Source organism: Gadus morhua, chromosome 8 (genome assembly GCF_902167405.1).
Source record: "Gadus morhua chromosome 8, gadMor3.0, whole genome shotgun sequence".
Lineage (NCBI taxonomy): Eukaryota > Metazoa > Chordata > Actinopteri > Gadiformes > Gadidae > Gadus > Gadus morhua.
The window spans coordinates 11738720-11749249 of NC_044055.1; positions in this window are offsets into that span (position 1 = coordinate 11738720).

The following is a 10530-nucleotide window of genomic DNA, read 5'->3' on the forward strand; positions in this document are numbered from 1 at the left end:
TATTTGATCAATATCGACACCCCTCATGTTTCATTTGATTAAAACGACAGTGTTACCCCTTATGTTTTTTTCATGACGACCGATGAAAACAACAGTGTAACCCCCCATGTTTTATTTGATCAATATCGACACCCCTCATGTTTCATTTGATTAAAACGACAGTGTTACCCCTTATGTTTTTTTCATGACGACCGATAAAAACAACAGTGTAACCCCTTATGTTTTTTTTCATGACGTTACCCCTTATGTTTTTTTCATGACGACCGATTAAAAACAACAGCGTTACCCCTTATGTTTTTTTTCATGACGACCGATAAAAAACAACAGTGTTACCCCTTGTGTTTTTTTTCATGACGACCAATAAATAACAACAGCGTTACCCCTTATGTTTTTTTATGACGACCGATAAAAAACGACAGTGTTACCCCTTATGTTTTTTTCATGACGACCGATAAAAACAACAGCGTTACCCCTTATGTTTTTTTTCATGACGACCGATAAATAACAACAGTGTAACCCCTTATGTTTTTTTTCATGACGACCAATAAAAAACGACAGTGTTACCCCTTATGTTTTTTTCATGACGACCGATAAAAAACAACAGTGTTACCCCTTGTGTTTTTTTTCATGACGACCAATAAATAACAGCGTTACCCCTTATGTTTTTTTATGACGACCGATAAAAAACGACAGTGTTACCCCTTATGTTTTTTTCATGACGACTGATAAAAAACGACAGTGTTACCGCTTATTTTTCATTTGATAAAAAACGACACCCCTCATGTTTCATTTGATTAAAACGACAGTGTTACCCTTTGTGGTTTTTTTCATGACGACCAAAGAAAAACAACAGTGTTACCCCCCATGTTTTATTTGATCAATATCGACACCCCTCATGTTTCATTTGATTAAAACGACAGTGTTACCCCTTATGTTTTTTTCATGACGACCGATAAAAACAACAGTGTAACCCCTTATGTTTTTTTTCATGACGACCGATAAAAAACAACAGTGTTAACCCTTGTGTTTTTTTTCATGACGACCAATAAATAACAACAGCGTTACCCCTTATGTTTTTTTATGACGACCGATAAAAAACGACAGTGTTACCCCTTATGTTTTTTTCATGACGACCGATAAAAACAACAGCGTTACCCCTTATGTTTTTTTTCATGACGACCGATAAAAAACAACAGTGTAACCCCTTATGTTTTTTTTCATGACGTTACCCCTTATGTTTTTTTCATGACGACCGATAAAAACAACAGCGTTACCCCTTATGTTTTTTTTCATGACGACCGATAAAAAACAACAGCATTACCCCTTATGCTTTTTTTTCATGACGACCGATAAAAAACAACAGTGTAACCCCTTATGTTATTTTTCATGACGACCGATAAAAAACGACAGTGTTACCCCTTATGTTTTTTTCATGACGACCGATAAAAAACAACAGTGTCACCCCTTGTGTTTTTTTTCATGACGACCAATAAATAACAACAGCGTTACCCCTTATGTTTTTTTATGACGACCGATAAAAAACGACAGTGTAACCCCTTATTTTTTTTTTCATGACGACCGATAAAAAACAACAGTGTAACCCCTTATGTTTTTTTTCATGACGACCGATAAAAAACGACAGTGTTACACCTTATGTTTTTTTCGTGACGACTGATAAAAAACAACAGTGTCACCCCTTGTCTTTTTTTTCATGACGACCAATAAAAAAACAACAGTGTTACCCTTTGTGTTTTTTTTCATGACGACCGATAAAAACAACAGTGTAACCCCTTATGTTTTTTTTCATGACGTTACCCCTTATGTTTTTTTCATGACGACCGATAAAAACAACAGCGTTACCCCTTATGTTTTTTTTCATGACGACCGATAAAAAACAACAGTGTTACCCCTTGTGTTTTTTTTCATGACGACCAATAAATAACAACAGCGTTACCCCTTATGTTTTTTTCATGACGACCGATAAAAACAACAGCGTTACCACTTATGTTTTTTTCATGACGACCGATAAAAAACAACAGTGTAACCCCTTATGTTTTTTTTCATGACGTTACCCCTTATGTTTTTTTCATGACGACCGATAAAAACAACAGCGTTACCCCTTATGTTTTTTTTCATGACGACCGATAAAAAACAACAGCGTTACCCCTTATGTTTTTTTTCATGACGACCGATAAAAAACAACAGTGTAACCCCTTATGTTTTTTTTCATGACGACCAATAAAAAACGACAGTGTTACCCCTTATGTTTTTTTCATGACGACCGATAAAAAACAACAGTGTTACCCCTTGTGTTTTTTTTCATGACGACCAACAAAATACGACAGTGTTAGCCCTTATATTTTATTTGACACAGACAACAGTGACATTAAAATGTATGTGTGTTTTTCTATTATTTCCATTTTTTTTTTTCATGACGACCAATAAAATACGACAGTGTTACCCCTTGTGTTTTTTTTCATGACGACCAATAAAAAACAACAGTGTTACCCCTTATGATTTTCTTCATGACGACCAATAAAAAACAACAGTGTTACCCCTTGTGTTTTTTTTCATGACGACCAATCAAAAACAACAGCGTTACCCCTTATGGTTTTCTTCATGACGACCAAAGAAAAATGAGTGTCACCCCTCATGTTTCATTTGATAAAAACGACAGTGTTACCCCTTATGTTTTTTTCATGACGACCGATAAAAAACGACAGTGTTACCCCTTATGTTTCATTTGATAAAAACGACAGTGTTACCCCACATGTTTCATATGATTAAAACGACAGTGTTACCCCTTATGTTTCATTTGATAAAAACGACAGTGTTACCCCTCATGTTTCATTTGATTAAAACGACAGTGTTACCCCTTGTGTTTTTTTTCATGACGACCAAAGAAAAACAACAGCGTTACCCCCTATGTTTTATTTGATCAATATCGACAGGTTTACCCCTTATGTTTATTTCATGACGACCAATAAATAACAACAGCGTTACCCCTTATGTTTTTTTATGACGACCGATAAAAAACGACAGCGTTACCCCTTATGTTTTTTTATGACGACCGATAAAAAACGACAGCGTTACCCCTTATGTTTTTTTATGACGGCCGATAAAAAACGACAGTGTTACCCCTTATGTTTTTTTCATGACGACCGATAAAAACAACAGCGTTACCCCTTATGTTTTTTTTCATGACGACCGATAAAAAACAACAGTGTAACCCGTTGTTTTTTTTCATGACGACCAATAAAAAACGACAGTGTTACCCCTTATGTTTTTTTCATGACGACCGATAAAAAACAACAGTGTTACCCCTTGTGTTTTTTTTCATGACGACCAATAAATAACAGCGTTACCCCTTATGTTTTTTTATGACGACCGATAAAAAACGACAGTGTTACCCCTTATGTTTTTTTCATGACGACTGATAAAAAACGACAGTGTTACCGCTTATGTTTCATTTGATAAAAAACGACACCCCTCATGTTTCATTTGATTAAAACGACAGTGTTACCCTTTGTGGTTTTTTTCATGACGACCAAAGAAAAACAACAGTGTTACCCCCCATGTTTTATTTGATCAATATCGACACCCCTCATGTTTCATTTGATTAAAACGACAGTGTTACCCCTTATGTTTTTTTCATGACGACCGATAAAAACAACAGTGTAACCCCCCATGTTTTATTTGATCAATATCGACACCCCTCATGTTTCATTTGATTAAAACGACAGTGTTACCCCTTATGTTTTTTTCATGACGACCGATAAAAACAACAGTGTAACCCCTTATGTTTTTTTTCATGACGTTACCCCTTATGTTTTTTTCATGACGACCGATTAAAAACAACAGCGTTACCCCTTATGTTTTTTTTCATGACGACCGATAAAATACGACAGTGTTACCCCTTGTGTTTTTTTTCATGACGACCAATAAAAAACAACAGTGTTACCCCTTATGATTTTCTTCATGACGACCAATAAAAAACAACAGTGTTACCCCTTGTGTTTTTTTTCATGACGACCAATCAAAAACAACAGCGTTACCCCTTATGGTTTTCTTCATGACGACCAAAGAAAAATGAGTGTCACCCCTCATGTTTCATTTGATAAAAACGACAGTGTTACCCCTTATGTTTTTTTCATGACGACCGATAAAAAACGACAGTGTTACCCCTTATGTTTCATTTGATAAAAACGACAGTGTTACCCCACATGTTTCATATGATTAAAACGACAGTGTTACCCCTTATGTTTCATTTGATAAAAACGACAGTGTTACCCCTCATGTTTCATTTGATTAAAACGACAGTGTTACCCCTTGTGTTTTTTTTCATGACGACCAAAGAAAAACAACAGCGTTACCCCCTATGTTTTATTTGATCAATATCGACAGGTTTACCCCTTATGTTTATTTCATGACGACCAATAAATAACAACAGCGTTACCCCTTATGTTTTTTTATGACGACCGATAGAAAACGACAGCGTTACCCCTTATGTTTTTTTATGACGACCGATAAAAAACGACAGCGTTACCCCTTATGTTTTTTTATGACGGCCGATAAAAAACGACAGTGTTACCCCTTATGTTTTTTTCATGACGACCGATAAAAACAACAGCGTTACCCCTTATGTTTTTTTTCATGACGACCGATAAAAAACAACAGTGTAACCCCTTATGTTTTTTTTCATGACGTTACCCCTTATGTTTTTTTCATGACGACCGATGAAAACAACAGCGTTACCCCTTATGTTTTTTTTCATGACGACCGATAAAAAACAACAGCGTTACCCCTTATGCTTTTTTTTCATGACGACCGATAAAAAACAACAGTGTAACCCCTTATGTTATTTTTCATGACGACCGATAAAAAACGACAGTGTTACCCCTTATGTTTTTTTCATGACGACCGATAAAAAACAACAGTGTCACCCCTTGTGTTTTTTTTCATGACGACCAATAAATAACAACAGCGTTACCCCTTATGTTTTTTTTCATGACGACCGATAAAAAACAACAGCGTTACCCCTTATGTTTTTTTTCATGACGACCGATAAAAAACGACAGTGTTACCCCTTATGTTTTTTTCATGACGACCGATAAAAACAACAGCGTTACCCCTTATGTTTTTTTCATGACGACCGATAAAAAACAACAGTGTAACCCCTTATGTTTTTTTTCATGACGTTACCCCTTATGTTTTTTTCATGACGACCGATAAAAACAACAGCGTTACCCCTTATGTTTTTTTTCATGACGACCGATAAAAAACAACAGCGTTACCCCTTATGTTTTTTTTCATGACGACCGATAAAAAACAACAGTGTAACCCCTTATGTTTTTTTTCATGACGACCAATAAAAAACGACAGTGTTACCCCTTATGTTTTTTTCATGACGACCGATAAAAAACAACAGTGTTACCCCTTGTGTTTTTTTTCATGACGACCAATAAATAACAGCGTTACCCCTTATGTTTTTTTCATGACGACTGATAAAAAACGACAGTGTTACCTCTTTTGTTTCATTTGATAAAAAACGACACCCCTCATGTTTCATTTGATTAAAACGACAGTGTTACCCTTTGTGTTTTTTTTCATGACGACCGATAAAAACAACAGTGTAACCCCTTATGTTTTTTTTCATGACGTTACCCCTTATGTTTTTTTCATGACGACCGATAAAAACAACAGCGTTACCCCTTATGTTTTTTTTCATGACGACCGATAAAAAACAACAGTGTTACCCCTTGTGTTTTTTTTCATGACGACCAATAAATAACAACAGCGTTACCCCTTATGTTTTTTTCATGACGACCGATAAAAACAACAGCGTTACCACTTATGTTTTTTTCATGACGACCGATAAAAAACAACAGTGTAACCCCTTATGTTTTTTTTCATGACGTTACCCCTTATGTTTTTTTCATGACGACCGATAAAAACAACAGCGTTACCCCTTATGTTTTTTTTCATGACGACCGATAAAAAACAACAGCGTTACCCCTTGTGTTTTTTTTCATGACGACCGATAAAAAACAACAGTGTAACCCCTTATGTTTTTTTTCATGACGACCAATAAAAAACAACAGTGTTACCCCTTATGTTTTTTTCATGACGACCGATAAAAAACAACAGTGTTACCCCTTGTGTTTTTTTTCATGACGACCAATAAATAACAGCGTTACCCCTTATGTTTTTTTCATGACGACTGATAAAAAACGACAGTGTTACCTCTTATGTTTCATATGATAAAAAACGACACCCCTCATGTTTCATTTGATTAAAACGACAGTGTTACCCTTTGTGGTTTTTTTCATGACGACCGATAAAAACAACAGTGTAACCCCTTATGTTTTTTTTCATGACGTTACCCCTTACGTTTTTTTCATGACGACCGATAAAAACAACAGCGTTACCCCTTATGTTTTTTTTCATGACGACCGATAAAAAACAACAGTGTTACCCCTTGTGTTTTTTTTCATGACGACCAATAAATAACAACAGCGTTACCCCTTATGTTTTTTTATGACGACCGATAAAAAACGACAGTGTTGCCCCTTATGTTTTTTTCATGACGACCGATAAAAACAACAGCGTTACCCCTTATGTTTTTTTATGACGACCGATAAAAAACGACAGTGTTACCCCTTATGTTTTTTTCATGACGACTGATAAAAAACGACAGTGATACCCCTTATGGATTTTTCATGACGACAGATAAAAAAACGACAGTGTTACCCTTTACGTTTCATTTGATAAAAACGATAGTGTTACCCCTTATGTTTTTTTCCCATGATGACTGATGAAAAACAACAGTGTTACCCCTTATATTTTATTTGACAAGGACAATTTTTTTTTTTTCATATACGTTTTTTTTTCATGACGACCAATAAAAAACGAAAGTGGTACCCCTGTCGACATTTTTGCAGGGATCTGAATCTGAACTGTTTAGAGTATTCACCTCCGAACTTATCAATGCACCATCAAGACAGCGAAAAAAGTCAACACAATGGTTATACTTGATTTTTTAATTCGCATGAAATAGAGATACGAGTCATCCAACAGAGGACCTCAACCAGACTTGAACCCCGGTCTCCAGGGGGTTAGCTCACAGCTCTCTCCACTTCCCACTGAGATGTATGATTTAAATACGTCTGTGGTTATATATGACAATCATGTGCAATAGACATGATAGCATTACGTTTCAAATTAAAGATATTGTGTTTTCCACAGAAATTGAGCCGCGGTCGGCAGAGTACACTCCACTGCACCACTGAGGCAATGAATATTCACAATGATCAATCATCAATAAAGAGGATATACATGACATTAAAATGTATGTGTGTTTTTCTATTATTTCCCTTATGTTTTTTTTCATGACGATCAAAAAATGCGACAGTGTTTTTTTCATGACGACTGATAAAAAAACGACAGTTTTACCCCTTATATTTTATTTGACAAAGACAACAGTGTTACCCCTTATGTTTTTCTTCATGACGACCAATCAAAAACAACAGTGTTACCCCTTATGTTTTTTTTCATGACAACCAATGAAAAATGACAGTGTCACCCCTCATGTTTCATTTGATAAAAAAGACAGTGTTATCCCTTATGTTTTTTTCATGACGACCGATAAAAAATGACAGTGTTACCCCTTATGTTTCATTTGATAAAAACGACAGTGTTACCCCCCATGTTTCATTTGATTAAAACGACAGTGTTACCCCTTGTGATTTTTTTCATGAAGACCAAAGAAAAACAACAGTGTTACCCCCAATGTTTTTTTTCATGAAGACCAATAAAAAACAAAACTGTTACCCCTTGTGTTTTTTTTCATGACGACTAAAGAAAAACAACAGTGTTACCCCCTATGTTTTATTTGATGAATATCGACAGTGTTACCCCTTATGTTTATTTCATGACGGCCGATAAAAAACGACAGAGTTACCCCTCATGTTTTTTCCATGCTGACCAATAAAAAACAACAGCGTTACCCCTGTCGACGTTTTTGCAGGGATCCGAACCTGAGCTGTTTGGAGTATTAACCTCCGAACTTATCAACGCACCATCAAGACACCGAAAAAAGTCAACACAATGGTTATACTTGACTTTATAATTCGCATGAAATAGAGATAAGAGTCTTCCATCTTTTTTTCATGACGACCAATCAAAAACAACAGTGTTACCCCTTATGTTTTTTCATGACGACCGATAACAAACGACAGTGTTACCCCTTATGTTTCATTTGATAAAAAAGACAGTGTTACCCCTCATGTTTCATTTGATTAAAACAACAGTGTTACCCCTTATGTTTTTTCATGACGACCGATAACAAACGACATTGTTACCCCTTATGTTTCATTTGATTAAAACGACAGTGTGTGAAAAACAACAGTGTTACCCCCTATGTTTTATTTGATAAATATCGACAGTGTTACCCCTTTTTTTTTTTTCATGACAACCAATAAAAAACAACAGTGTCATAGATCGCTACCTAGCAGAGAGTTGTAGGCACTTTCCACCCTTTTCAGTGGAGGAATTGGACAATGTTATACTTAAAAGGAGCAAGTAAGTTACATATTAATTTAGTCTTTCGGCCTGTAGCATATAAACAAAATGAAGCAACTGTCCCATATTTCTAACTGCATCTGAAGTAGGCATTGAGACTCACAAAAAATGGACGCTATGGGACAGTGATCATGATTTGTCTCAATATCAGAATAACAACAATGGGTCAAATAGCAATGGCTGGTGGAATGGCCATGAAGTAGGTCTGTATATGCAGTGTAAGCTTGTCCAGGCCCTGCAAGTCAGGATGTAGGCTATGAATCTGAATGAAAGGTAGGTAAATAGGTAGTGGCCATCCGCAAAATGCCCCAGAATACAGGAAATCAAATCTATTAAATTAAAAAAAAAATATTGGGGGGGGGGGGGGGGGGGGGAGGGAACCTCAGACCCCCTGTCTGTTACTGTCCCCCACCAACATGTTTGATCGCCAGCCGCCACTGAGAATGACCAATGGAAATAATTCTCTGCACAATTTGAATTGTGTTTAAATATGGTACAGTGGTCATTTTTTTTAGCCAATTCATGTTAAACAATGAGGGTTTTGATTGACCAGAGGGAGAGGGGGCCTTTGATCGAGCGTTTGTGTTTTTTGTTTTTTTTTGTTATCATTTCTTTATTGGCCTAATCTGAGGAGAAATCTATGCCATAAACAGACATTTTATAGGCCTTTATTCTACTTCATTTAAGAATGCTCGATTCTGATTGGCTGGGAGGGGTGCATTAATCCGGCATATTGCCCGCTGATTTGTCGGTTCTACTTGCTGCTGACTGAGCACAGTAGATCAATACGCCGCTTGTATCGTTTTCTATCACATACATTTCAAACATGAGGTCCGTTGTAAAAAATAAACCAAGGAGTGCATGTTTGATCGATCGTCATTAAAGCTGACTTGATACGAATGCAACAACTACGTTGTTAAACTAGTGATCAGTTGCAACCTTGTGTGGTTGCTATAGAAACGCGTTACCTACAGTTGAGCTAACGTTATTCACCGTAGTTCTAAAGGGAACTACTTTTCGAGGGAGATGAACTTAAACAGAGCATAAATTTAATAAGCATGCAATACGAATAAGAAAAAGGCTAATTATTAAAGTATTTGAATTGTTTTATTATGTTGGCCGGCGCGAAGTAGAATAAACGGAATAATCACCTCAAGGCAGGGCAATAAACAGTTTGATATGCCCGGCTCGCGGAAGGTTACGCCGTCCACGAGCCGGGCATATCAAACTGTTTATTGCCCGGCCTCTCGGTGATTATTCCTTACTTATACCACGGTCTGCGGGAATACTCGATTCTGATTGGATGCAGGGTGTGCATTAACTCCTGATATACGGACAGCTGGACAAGTAGTTCCGTCAAATTGTCTGTTTACCGTTCTCAATTAATGCGCTAGCTGGCGTATCGTCTCTAAAATAGTAGTAACCATAGCAACGGGAAACAAAACAAAGCTCAGCGGACTATAATACCTCCCGCTACCTCCCGTTCTAAAGTCGTAGCTATGGTCCGTCCTAATTACTGGAGGAGTGAACAACGTTTCCGTTGCATGAGAACCCAACGGGCGTGTAATGGTGGTTCCGGGTATTAGTCGGACCCTCAGGCGTAACCAGGGAAACAAATGTATGTTTTGTGGAAAACTTTATATTCAGATTGTAAAACGCATGAAAATATAAATGAATGGTCTTAATTTGGTCACCGTTGGTAAGTGACCGTGGTATAAACGGGATAATGCTCCGCTTCGCGTCGGACGGTTCACGCCTCCACGTCGTCCATTAATTCCTGATAATGGACACCTCGTCGGGCATTATCCCTTACTTATTACACTGGTCTTCTCAATGCCGTGGAACGCTCCGTTCACTTGCAAGGGTAGCAGTCCGGTAATTTGTCAACCCCAGCGTCTTCGGTTGCTAAGCGACGACAACGTCTTATTGCAGACTATTTCACTGCTGATC